Source organism: Mus musculus, chromosome 12 (genome assembly GCF_000001635.26).
Source record: "Mus musculus strain C57BL/6J chromosome 12, GRCm38.p6 C57BL/6J".
Taxonomy (NCBI): domain Eukaryota; kingdom Metazoa; phylum Chordata; class Mammalia; order Rodentia; family Muridae; genus Mus; species Mus musculus.
This window is the reverse complement of record NC_000078.6, coordinates 109630132-109643634: the sequence shown is the minus strand read 5'-3', so window position 1 is coordinate 109643634 and position 13503 is coordinate 109630132. Positions and strand designations below refer to the sequence as shown.

The 13503-nt window shown below is 39.6% G+C and overlaps 1 long non-coding RNA gene and 3 other non-coding genes across 4 annotated transcripts in view; all 4 read right to left on the bottom strand.

The window, feature by feature from the left end:
- Window positions 1-13503, bottom strand: part of Rian (RNA imprinted and accumulated in nucleus) — a 57772-nt gene that overhangs the window by 18082 nt on the left and 26187 nt on the right. The window contains exons 7-9 of the long non-coding RNA NR_028261.1: window positions 3307-3368; window positions 983-1070; window positions 174-221 (exon numbers count right to left, since the gene is read on the bottom strand). This is a non-coding gene — a long non-coding RNA (RNA imprinted and accumulated in nucleus). The remainder of the gene's footprint in view (window positions 1-173; window positions 222-982; window positions 1071-3306; window positions 3369-13503) is intronic.
- Window positions 731-797, bottom strand: AF357426 (snoRNA AF357426). Its single transcript, NR_046303.1, has one exon. It is a non-coding gene; the product is annotated as a snoRNA AF357426 (small nucleolar RNA).
- On the bottom strand, window positions 7555-7623 carry AF357425 (snoRNA AF357425). The gene has a single exon (NR_046302.1). It is a non-coding gene; the product is annotated as a snoRNA AF357425 (small nucleolar RNA).
- On the bottom strand, window positions 12487-12561 carry Gm24564. The gene has a single exon (XR_003950327.1). It is a non-coding gene; the product is annotated as a small nucleolar RNA SNORD113/SNORD114 family (small nucleolar RNA).

Sequence of the window (13503 nt, the reverse complement as noted above, 5' to 3'; positions counted from 1 at the left end):
TGAAGTTCATCAACAGAGTTTGTGCCCCTGTGACTCTCTGTCATTTCTCTAAATTTTGGAAATCCTCAACATGGTATTTATGATCATGTTGAGTTGATCTTACTGGAGCCTATGCCTATCTTAGCAGGAACATTTACGATGGCCACCCAAACCAAGACTTTGACTCCACTTACATCAGTTTCCACACTTGTTAAACAGGGGGATATGGCAGCATGAACCTCCTAGCCAGGAAACAAGGTGTTAGGCAGCATCCATCCAGGTAGGACAAAAGAGCAAAGAGAATAAAAAAAAAAAATTGATACTTTCCAATTCTTTCTACATTTCTCTTTCCATTACTTGTTACTTAAGATTCAAATTACTATGAAAGTTTCTTAAGAAATCAAATAACATTTCAAATGAAGGCCTTAACCCTCACTAGAGGGTAAGCCATTAATTACACCGAATATGTCAATTTGGATAAAGGTTATATACATCTTTATGCCAATGATTTCTTAACAGACTTTCAGATTTTCCAAATGAATTAGTAGTATTTGGGGTCAAATATTTATTTTCATAATTAGTTGATGGCTCTAGTAATTTATCTGCAAGTGTATTTATGTTTATATCGTAATTCATTGATCACAATATAAGAAAATTATGAGAGTGCCTGACTCTTGTGCACAGTATATACTGCACATGTCTAACTTTTGCCAGCTGTCCAAGAGGGGCACTTGAGACATCTTATGGTATGAACCTCAGAATCCAGTATGTTGTCATCGTCTATGACTTATAATATAGACAAGGTCATCATTGGTCCATATTTACAGTTTTCTTCTCTAGTAACATATGCATGTGTGTTGATTAACACACCAATTTATAGATAATAAAAATGTCTATGAATAAGAACAGCCTAAGAACAATTTTATTTTGTTCTTCAGAATAATGCAATCCCTTGCTGGGATGCACTCAATCAGCAAACAGAATAATTTTTAATATTACTCACATGGCTTGGGATGTCATGGAAATACTGTGCATAACTGTAGAGCTTGCATGCAAGACCCACTGTTTAACAACAACTTCCACCAGTGGTTCTGAGGGATAAGCACATGGGATGAAAATTGGATGATTTAACTTGTGGAAGTTTTTTGAAACTTTTTGTGAAGATGTTTGTAAATCTGTGGTAATAGCTATGTATTGTCATCTAATGAAATTTATGTGTTTGGGGTCTGATTTGAGCGTGTGATGAGGTTTTTGCAACATTTTTCTAATCAAGTTTGAGAAATTAAGAATGTCTTCTTTTTTTTCCCCTCTGATATTAGAACAGAGACCGACAGTGAATTGGGAAGCCAGTGGTTATGAGCAAAGAAGACTCAGGACGATAAACATCCATTCCTTCCTAACCTGAGAACAATGGGGACTGGTGCATGCATTCTGAGGACAAAGCAGTAACAAAATGAAAATTACTATTTCATTGTACAGATGGTCAGATAGGAAGCTCAAGTCTAAACTCATATTTTTATAGCCAAAAGTACTCAGATTATTATAACTCAACAAAAATTGATGGGACTAAGGAATAAGCTTGCTGGCAAAGCCACTGAGATTACAATAAGTAGTAACTTTCCAATAACTGCAAACTAGATACAAACATGAACACCAAGACTGGTTCATGGGTCTGTCAAGAGTGAAATATTCTGACTGGACCTAGGCAAGGTGTCTCTACAGGAGCCTATGCATACATATGCATATAATATATATGTGGTTGCATATGTAACTCTTTGACCCTGCAACTTCAAGGAACAAAACAAAAACTTTATAATATTGTATTATGTCTAAATAAATAATAGAAAAAAAATAGGAAAAATGTGAGGTGCTCCACTTATTAGGTTTCTCTAATTTCGTTGGTACTGTAACTATCTACTTCTCTCATAATAAAAGGTCCTGCAGCTTAGCTTGATTAATTGAGATAGTAATGTCCTTTTTCTATATATGATAATGCCATTACAACTGTGATTCCACAAAAATGGAACAATAGATTAATTCCAGATTACATTGTATGTTCAGTCATGGAAGGATTAACACATGTCTCTAACTATTTAAATTAAAGTGAGGGACAGAATTGAAATACAGTGGAAAGTAGAACAGAAACCCTAATTGTTCATCTGGGGCGAGCTGTCAGCCTAGATTCATGTATAAGCCCTCTTCTACTCAGATTTTATTTAGTTAATAATCATCTTAAATAAATATTTTGCTCTTCCCTTTAAAAAACACACAATATGTCAAAAGAACAAACATCTATCCAAATGTTCCTTGCCCCATGGCATCAGCCTTGATCAATACATTGCTAGAATGTCAAGCTTCATAAATACATTAGTAAAGATTCTTATTGTACTACCCACATATTTGAAAGAGCAATGACCCATTTTGTTAGTGTTCATTTATAGGGTTCTTGGTTGATTCATACACTGCTTTAGTGCACAGAAGCCCAAGAATACAGCCCATGTTATTTTAGATAGCCAGACTAAGCTCATATCCGAAAGAGATAATAAATGGGATTTTTCACGATGGACCTCCTGAGTGACAGGGCTTAGTCAAAGCCCTCCATTCAGACACCCCAGGGTACTCATCAGTGATCCACATGAGCCACCTTTGACCTCTGTCTTTTTCTTTCAGGGACAGTTTTGTTTATTGACCCATTCATAGCCTCCCTGGGGGCAATAGGATAAATATTCATGAAGTGAGAAGAACTTGTGCTTGGGACTGGGGTCTCCTTACAGTTTCTTTCTTTTCTCATTGCTGAGTTCTCTTCCTGATTCTCTTTCCAGGGGCCTTCAGTGAACCATGGATGGATCAATTCGCATGCCTGCCTCAAAGCAGTCACATCTGTCTCTCTTCCCTCTTCCTGTGTGCAGCCTTCTCTGTGAAGAGCTGTCCAATAGCTCTTTGCAGAATAATAGAAACCTGATCCTAACACAGTGCCCCAAAGGCTCAGGTAGCTACTGAGAACTTGCAGTGTGAGCACTGCAACAGAGAAATTGAATTTTACAATTCACTTCACAGTAATTACTTTATATATAAGCAGCCATGTGTGTATGGTGGCAGCCATATTGGACATGCAGACTGAGATTATTAAGTAGAAAACTTAAGTACACTGCTGTGCGAAAATAAAATGGGCTGTGAGTAAAATATGCCAATTAGCTTCCTAGCAATTGTTTCATATTGCATTTGTATCATTGGTTTGTAGACTTAAAAGATCCAATGAACACTGCGAAGAAATCAGACCTTACTGACAGGATTCTTTGCTGATTATGGAGTCATAAAACATCTTACCTGCAATGGCAATAGCAAAGTCCTCATCTCAGAGAGTAATTCAGTCTGCTATAGTCTTCATTCTATGGTGTCAAATGCCAGGTTTTAAAACAGTGAGCTATTTAGATCACTTTAAACAGCATTAGTTTAACTCTAAAATATTCATGACGACAATTCCCATTTTTTTCACTGACCCAACAATAGGCCACCTTTTCATTTGTCTAACTGTGACTTTGAAAAGATAAAATGAATCAAGTTCAATTCATCACTTGGAAACAGGACTGATCAAGAGTGTGCCTGCCTGTCTAAGGGTCTCATTAGAGGCACAAGAATCCCTTTTCCAATTGACTAGTTTTGAAAGAAATGAATGAATTTACAGTATATTCCTCCAGAATGTATAATTAGCACACATTTATCCAAAAAAAGAGAAGTAAATCATAAAAATAGAAAAGAAAATGAAACCTGAATATAAAGACAAAACATTCTGGATGTATTGTTTTCCTTTAAGTGAAAGGAGGGGCAGAGACCAAGTATTGATTATGTAGCTCAGGTTGGCCCTGAACTTGTGATCCTACTACTAACTAAACACACACAGCCTCAGAAGGGACTCAATGTTCTATGAATTGGCAATGACAGTCTACTCTATGCTTCATGATGCCCTGCACCGAACTCGTTCTATATTGACCCAGTTATATATCTCATATCTTAACAATTTCTCATTGAAAAGAATGGCAGTCTATATCAGCATGAACTGTGAACATCCCTGGTCCACATACCCAAGCTCTAGGCCCATTTCTTTATTGGACACAGGAGGCCACTTTTAAAACAAAGACCTCAGAGTTCCATAGGAGTTCACCATAGCATCTTTTATTCAGGCACCTCTGCTAATCCCACCATTGTATTTGTTTACTTTTTAAATTTTTAAATTAAAAAAAATTACATTAGCTTTGAGGTAAGGTCTTGTTATATAGTTAAGGCTAGAACTAAGAGCTAAGAACTCATAGTAATCCTCCTGCCTCAGCCACCTAAATATTAAACTTACAAACATCGACCATCATTCTAATCCCTGGTGGTGAAATCAAACATGAAGCTGCTCTTTTAGTCTCTTATAATAATAGCAACCATTCATGTGAATACTCAGAATAATGGGAATTAAGTTCTGTTCATATTTGTACACTCATTTGTTATGAAGTGATCCACAAATTAGCTTTAAAAAAAGAACAGTTACGTTTCTCAACCATACTACTGGGATGCATTGTTCTTTCCAGATGAAAAGAAGTGAGTGCAAGACTGTGATAAACATTTATTTCAGGATTCAAGCAGGGACAGCGCCCAACTTCCAAGGGCTAGACATGTGTCTTTGAGGTTTTGTTAATTGTGCTGTTCATCAAAATATTTTATATTAATGTGTTTATTAAAATGACTTGTATTGTTATTAATGAATATTCCTACTTATATTATTTTCACTGGTTTGATGTTATACAAAATACATAACATGTATTTTATTGGACTGTTTTAAAATAAGCCATGCAATGAGCGACTCAGCACTAACCCCAAACAGCAGCATAGAGTGCTTAGCTAAGTCCTCGCAGAAAAAAAAGAACAGTAGTCTTTGCTTCATTAGCCCCTTTCACAACTCAAAAGAGGATGAGGTGGGGACTTTCTGCCTTTTACTAAAGTATTGATCGACAGACGAGTAACTGCACACATATGAACAATGGAAAAGCCAAAGGCACAGTTCCCATAGACACAGTAGACCTCACAGACCATATTTAATCGGGACACTGAATTCAGATACCCCATGCACACTCCTCATAGACCTGGAAGTCTGTGCTTTTAGTCAGTCATACTAGTCTTGACTTATTCATCGATTCAATAATAATGTAATCAATATCCATGAATTAAGGGAGGAACAATACTTGGAAATACAGATACATCTTGACAGTGCATATCCCACAGAGCTAAAGTCTGGCCTTTCTGCTGTGAGCCTCAACATGGGAAATCTGACTGAATCCAGATCTGTGCATGCTATCAATCACTGTCAATCACACCACTTCTCTCACTTAATATCTATATAAAGATGGCACAATGGACTACCATATGATGAGAAGATTCATTGTTTCACTATATTCTCCTCTCTGGGAGGGGACCAGGAAGGCAATACAATGATGAAGTATCCACATGTATTATGACCCAAATCACGTAAAAACGTTCTAGAAATGGTTGAAATACACTTTTTGGTCGAGAGCAATTTGTTGGGACTGAAGTGGATCACTCCTTACTAACTCACACAACATTAACTCACACAACATTCTCATCAATGGTCAGCTCATGACCACTTTGAATCTGTTCCTCAAGAATCATTCGATGGGCATGATGGTGCCCCTCTCTCACAAAGGTCATGAAGTTTGATGCCCACTTACGTCTGTATCGTCCCTCCTTCTCTAGAGGTTAACAGGCAAGATCTTTCCCAGAATGTAATCATGAAGCGATGCCAGCCACGCTCTCATTCTGGAGAGTAAAAGGCAAACATTCAAATGAATTGGTGTCATTTAGTTTTGGGGGGAACTGCAGTTGGGGGTGATCAATTAGCCATAAGCTTAGGTTTGCGTTCCGCTCGGAACACTTGGGAAGGCAGCAACTCCTTTATATTTATTACCTCATGGGGTCTAAGCGAGAACAGCACTTTATATTTATGAACCTGCATACGTTTTATTTTAAATAATGTAATGAACACCACTGAACCCAGCAGTAAGAAGAAGAAAAATAACTCTAATTATTAGGAACATCTGGTGTTTGTTCCCAACATACATTAAGAGCAAGGTTGTCTTTTAGGTGGGACTTTGAAATTCAAAATTGGAGGTGACAGGTTTACCATATGGTATAATCTCTGTTATGGCCTAAGCTTAATTTTCCGGGGTGTGTGTTTATATGTGCACTTGCACATGCATGTGGATGTATGTTCACATGTGAGCATGACAACTGTGGCAGACAGTCCTCAGAAGATGACCGCCCAGCCCCTGTCTAACTTGCACATTAACTGACAAGATTAATTTCTCATAGGATAATTTTTCTAGCAGAATTTGAAAGTTTACAGCTACCAAACCAAGACTGGAACACTCATAAGGTAAATTCCTAAACGCATGACTGGAAAGGTCGGGAAAGTCTCTGCCTTGTGCATGTCAGGAGTGCATGGTTCCAATGCTGAATTCCTCAATTTATAAACAAACAAACAAACAACTGGTTGAGATACACATTTAAGAATGCGTCCCTTCATAGACTTTGGTAGATTTGAGTGCCCCGTTCCGGATCAGCCCCCTAAGTGGGGCTGTTTGGTGTGCTATACCAGTGCTCAAGTGTGGCAAACTTTTATCAATCACCTGGTGGGGTGTGTGGAAGTCTTGCTGTTGCTTTGTGTGTAAGTGTCCTGCATTCAACCACTAGTTACAGAAATGTATCTCCTATTCCTTGGCACTGGGCAACTTGCCTCAACTTGCCTCCTCATCAATCATCAGATAACTTCTAACACAGCTAAGCATCTTGACTAAGAATCTCAAAATTAATACCAACCCACACTGCATTAAATGCTTTAAAAAGTGCATGTGTAACATCAGGTTCTTCCTTTTTGTCTTATTTTAAATCGTTCATTTACATCCTGCATGCATGCGTGTGTGTATGCGCGTGTGTGTGTGTGTGTGTGTGAGTCTGTGTTTGTGTGTGTATGCGTGTATGTGTGTGTATGTATGTGCGTCTATGTGTGTATGAGTCTGTGTCTGTGTGTGTGTATGTGAGTGTCTATGTGTGTCTGTGAGTCTGTGTGTGTGTATGTTTGTATATGTGTGTGTGTGTGTGTGTGTGTTGTGTATTGTGTAGTGTGTGTGTGTCTGTCTGTCTGTCTGTCTGTCTGTCTGTCTGTACAGGTAAGAGGACAGTATGGCGACTCTGCTCTTCTCTATGAGATTTCAGAGGTGGAATCTGGATCACCAGGCTTGCTCACAGGGCCTTTCCAAGGCTCTTGTGAACCATTCTACCTGCCCTATTTTTAGGGGTTTGCTTGTTTTGTTTTATTTTGTTTTGTTGCTTTGTTTTATGTTTGTTTCAAGGCTAACTAACCAGCTTTGCCAATTTTATCTTTTTTATCTTTTATTCATTAACATATTCTTTATTTATGACTAATTTTATTACAGGAATGTGGGTTACGCCACGAATCCACAAAGATCGGGCTTTGGGGACTCCTCTCTATAGGATGCAGACACCAGTTTGCAATAGTCCTCAGATTTCATAAGGGTTTAATCACTGTCCTCGGTCAGAAACCCCATGCTCCTCATCATTGGCCTATGCTGGGTGTTTGCGTCATTCATTGACTGATTGATTCACAGTTAACAATACACAGTCCCTAAAACAAGATCTTTGGGTTGGGGCTCTCTTCTCGGGATATCCAGACCACATTGCTTCCATTAGGGCACATGCTCCAAGGCACACTAGTGTCTCTGTTTTGGATCCAATCCACATCTAATTTTTGTGTGGTTCACTTTTGTTTAATTCATCCAGATGTCAAATTTGGCTCCATCAAACATAATGAAGCTCCCATCCCATCTTCCACCTCAGAAATCCTCATAGACTCGTGAGCTAGCATTTATATGGGGGCCTTCCCAAAGAACTACTGTTGGGGAGCAGAGCTCAACCACAATGCAAAAGGTAACACTAAAGTTCTGGGGACAAGTTATATAACTGCTTTTTTCTTTTAAAATCATGTCTATTAGGGCAACTTGGATTAAACATGATTTTGTAAGTTAACTGTTTTAGGTAGGTGACCATTACTGATTTTGAAAATGATCAGCTAGCAGCCATAAACAAGACTCCAGACAGAGGCCATGAACTAAGAGCCTTACCTTTCCTCATCTATCCTCCTGACTCAGGACAATGGTTCCACAGTAAATAATTAAATCAGGGGTCCTACATTCAGCACAAGAGGGAAGAGAAGATTTAGAATTTAGTGGGTCAAGCAGAACTATGTAATAATAAAGTTTAGAGTTAATATCAAAGTTCTGATTTTCAATGTGGTGAATGTCCAAGAGTAAGTCTTACAGCATTTACAACCATCTGTCAAGCAGGTGGATAGTTAACACATGGCTAGCTTGTGCACTTTGCTTTTCTTAATGACCAACAAACACCCAAGCAACTCTATTAAGTACAGCTACTAATATACTCAATATGAAAGAGGGTTGCAGACTCTATCCTATGTTACTTGGAATTAACAAGCACACTTGCTTTTTAGTAGGCAATAGCATGAGTTATCTTTGGCTTCTTGCACTACCTATTGCACAAATCAATGTGTCTTCATTATTTTATGTACCTATTTCCTATTTATATACTAATACTCTTGAAATAAAAGATTACATACCACTGAGCCAAAAAGCCCAGGGGCAAGTTGGCTAAGTTTTTCAGACTTCTACACAAAGATAATTTCTATAAAAAAGTAGTGTCAGTCTCTCACTGAGCAAATGACCTCAGACTTTACCCAGGCGTTGCCAAAAGTGTTGACTCAGACAGGGCCACCAACAGGCATCAGACACCCAGGTATGGCTGCCTATTCCTCAAAAACACTGTCGTGAGTTGGTGAAGCTGCTCATGGATTTATAAGTCATGATTACTTCATCAGCAGCTCTTTTCTTGTAGAACCAATGGCCTGCATTGTTTATATCTGAGGGCCACTGGTTAGAGACTGGCTTCTTTTTTTATTTTTTATTTTTTGGTTTTTGGTTTTTCGAGACAGGGTTTCTCTGTATAGCCCTGGCTGTCCTGGAACTCACTTTGTAGACCAGGCTGGCCTCGAACTCAGAAATCGCCTGCCTCTGCCTCCGGAGTGCTGGGATTAAAGGCGTGAGCCACCACGCCCGGCTGAGATTGTCAAGCCCTGTCTCATGATGGGTGCCTGTCTGTCCCTAAAGCCTGATGGAAAGCTACAAAGTAGGTTACACAAGATTGCACACACCTGATGGAGCTGACACTTGCTGTCCCCTACTGTACTTCTGCTACGAGGAGTCCACAGTGAACTGTTTGATAGTGATGCTCTGTGGGACAAACATGGCTGAGGGATTCCAGGGCAGGTACAGGTGTGCTTAGGATCGTGGGGTTGAAGTGAACTAGGAACAACTATGGGAGACCAGTTACCAACATAGGACAAACACTTAATGACCATGTACCCCTAAACAAAATGGTTCTTAAGCCCCAACTGTTGAGTAGATTTAACAACAACCTTTGTCTCATTATACTCCTTTGTAATAATTGACCATTTTGTCCTCTTTTTTTATTCATACTTTTTAAAGATCCACAGGCTAATTTCATTAGAAAAGTAAAACCCTAGCTGGGAATGACTGTAGCTTGTTGGGCTCTGCCACCACCCACCTCACTGCTAGTATAGAAATAAAGAAACCAATGTATCCACATGTCTATCAGCCTAGGACACAGCCCCACAAAGTGTTCCCTAAAGAAGGGAGAGTTGTAAAAGACCTCAGAGACATACATGGGTTTAGTTACAATATCTTAGTTCAGATCCCCCAAGTTCTCCTCACTGATCCAGAAAAGCCTTCCTCCATCTCTCCTCTCGTGTTAAATCATTATTCCATAGGACACAACACAATACTCCAGGGACCAAACTCTCCCTTTACTGAAGGCATCCATCTTCCTTAACCAAGGAGCTCGGGGAAGAGAGACCTTCACCAGCACCCAGAGCTCATCTCTGTCTGCTTTGACTGCTGCTCTGCTGGACCTTGCACTAAGTGAATCTGCCCTTGTCTAAAGACATCTGATGGAAGATAATGACGCCAGCATCTTCTACCACTTGTGACGCCCTCCTTATCAGCCAGGGCCACACTGATAGGCAAATCTTCAAATCAATGTGGTAGGAAATTAAAAACAACAGTAAACAGTTCTCACAATATCCTGGTTCAGATACCCTGTGGAACTCATCACCGGTCCAGACAAACCTTCCTTCCTCCACATCTCCCTTCCACCCCTCGTCGGGCCAACTCATTAGTCCATAGGACACAACACAATGTTCCAGGGGCAAAATCTCCTTTACAGGATATTGCCATTTTTTAAAGATCCTTGCCACTACACCAAATTAGATGAATCTTTAAAAAAAAAAAAAAAAAAATGGGTCCTAGCACATCCTCACCACCGGTCCATTCTTACAGAGCTTAACTTATTGTTTGAAAGCTGTATCCTTTTGAAGTACCACTAAAGGTTCATGAACAAAGCATCCCAAGGGAGACCACGAACCTGGTGTCTCACTCCCAACATCCTCTCTGTTCCTTATGTGTAGAGCTATACCGTGTGTGATTTTGTTTCTTAGTAAAACTCAGTAAGTCAGCTGTCTGTGAGCATTTTGTGGAAGAAAAATACACTTAGCAAGATTTAGAAATTCAAAGAGAGCCTAGTTAGGTTTCTTTTTAATGAACTAGGGCTTCTCTGAGACCATGTAAAAGACACTGTAGGATCTATTAACCCATAAGCCCTATCAATATTAAAAATATAGCTATTCAAAATTCCCCCCCAAGCCCTGTCACTATTAAAAATATAGCAGCTATTCAAAATACACCCCCTCACCCAGGTTCATATAGGCTATGACTCTCTTTTATTGGGCCGTCTTCAGATAGTATTGGATAAATGGTCACCACCATTTAATGGTATATTCTGACTGTAATCTCTGACATATACTTAAATTCCTATGTACATCCTGTGAAACCTGAATGGCAGGTACAAGTATCTTTGGTAGACAGAAGAAATGGGAAGTTTCATGAGTACAGAGAAGAAAGTTTCAGACAAGAGAAAAATGTTGGTACCTAGAAGGAAACTAGACAAAGAAAGCAAATGAGATCAAATGAAAAAAGAAAGAAAATAACAGAAATTAGAGGGGGGAAAAAATCAATAAAATCGAAAATACAAAGCCATCTCCAGCCAGTAGCATGGGTGAGCTAACAGCAAGCCTTCACACCACCCCCTCCTTAGCCTTCTACCCCTCCTCCCACTTCTTCCAAGATCCCTGCCCCCTTCTCCAAAGGATCACACAAGTTCCCTTCCTCCAATCTCCCTTCCCCCTACTCATCCCAGGAGCCAACTCTGACAGGCTTTCCTTAGAAACCCATAGACTAGCCCAGGGAACAGGCAGGCTGACTGCAGACTAACCCTCCTCCTCCTCCTCCTCTCTTTCAAATCCACGTCATCATAACTGATCCGACCACCCATGGCTCTGCTTCATTTCTTTCCATGCACTTACAGATTTCATTCCTTTATTCATCTATTGATTTAATTTAAAAATATAATTTGAACTAAAGCATCTCAATAGAAAAACAGAAAAACAAAAACAAAAAAACCTGCTCCTTCCCCCATTCACTTCCCATAACAATGGTGGCTGTTTCCCCTCACAGTGAGACTCAGAACTTCAGACTTGCTGACTGATCCCAGGGTCTGTTTCTCAATTGTCATTCCCTCACTCACAAACAAGAATAAAACCAACAGACAGTGACAACCCCAACAATAACAAACACAATATTGTGAACATTGAAACTATAACTGCCTCCTTCCAGTGAATGTCAGTGTCCCAGGGATGAACCTCAGCAAGGCTGTGCCCACTAGATCACACTCTCTCCTTAGTAATGAAGATCAATGCAATTGGTGGCCCGGGCAAATGTCTAGAAATCAGATTTAATACATTTATGTTGGAATTGACTGTTTCAAATGTATCTACAAACGTACATAAGTTAGGCAATTGCACAAGGAGACCACATACAGCTATCTTTCTGCCCATGATCATTTAAATATGTATTTATTTAAATATTTGCCTAGCTTACTTACAGGGAAACAACACAGACTTATGGATGTAAAAATCTTAAGAAAAAAATGTTTAAAGTTTCTAATTTCCAATAACATTACTGAAAATGTATTACTGAAGTTTATTCTTTTTACATATTTGAGTGTGTGTGTGTATGTGTGTGTGTGTGTGTGTGTGTGTGTGTGTGTGTGTGTGTGTGTCTGTCTATTTGCACACTCAGAGGCACACATGTGGAGATCAGAAGACACTGCTGAGAGTCAGTTTTCTTCTTTCACCAAGTGGGTCCGGGAGATTGAACCCAAGAACTTGGGTTTGTCAGCAAGTAAGTGCCTTAAGGCACTGAGCCATCTCACCTGCCGCATCTAATGGACCTCACTCAGAGCGACAGGGTTAATCATAATCATTGATTCAGACACCCCAGAATTCTCATCATTGGTCAGAGAGTGGATGTCTTTGGTTTAGTTAGTCCTAACTTTGTATATCAGGTCATTTATTAACCACTAATAAATTCAATAAACATGAAATATGAATCTGAAAACAAGCTCCTTACACTCTGAGATGCCTCTGATGGTTCACTCTGGGGAGCGCTCTTACAAAGGTTCTGAGCACATGAGATAGCTCAGCTCCTTCACTTCAAGGAGTTTCTAATTAACTTTGTCTGAAAGTTAAGGATAGTCCATGAGAACTATCCTTAGAGGTAGGTAACTAACTTAGGGGTAGGTAACTAACTTAGGGGTAGGTAACTAACTTAGGGGTAGGTAACTAACTTAGAGGTAGGTAACTAACTTAGGGGTAGGTAACTTTTAGAGGTAGGTAACTAACTTAGGGGTAGGTAACTAACTTAGGGGTAGGTAACTAACTTAGAGGTAGGTAACTAACTTAGGGGTAGGTAACTAACTTAGGGGTAGGTAACTAACTTAGGGGTAGGTAACTTTTAGAGGTAGGTAACTAACTTAGGGGTAGGTAACTAACTTAGGGGTAGGTAACTAACAGGGGTAGGTAACTAACTTAGGGGTAGGTAACTAACTTAGAGGTAGGTAACTAACTTAGGGGTAGGTAACTAACTTAGGGGTAGGTAACTAACTTAGAGGTACTTAGTCAGCCTCTAAGAGATTGCAGGTGGGGGAACCACAGCCTGTGGCACAAAAAGTCCTGGTTTACCTCTATTCACCTGGGATCACGGCTCACCATGTGAGCAGGAGAGCCCTGGAGAAGTTTGTGCTTTAGGGAGATGGTTTGTGTGTTTTACGAAGGATGTACCTAACTCTGTTCTGCAAAGATCTCTCTAGGGAAATTAACTACCATGTCCCAAGGACACTCACTGAAGAAAGCTCTTGTGGCAAAGTTGTGGTCCCCATCAGCAGCCAGCCATGAACATGAAC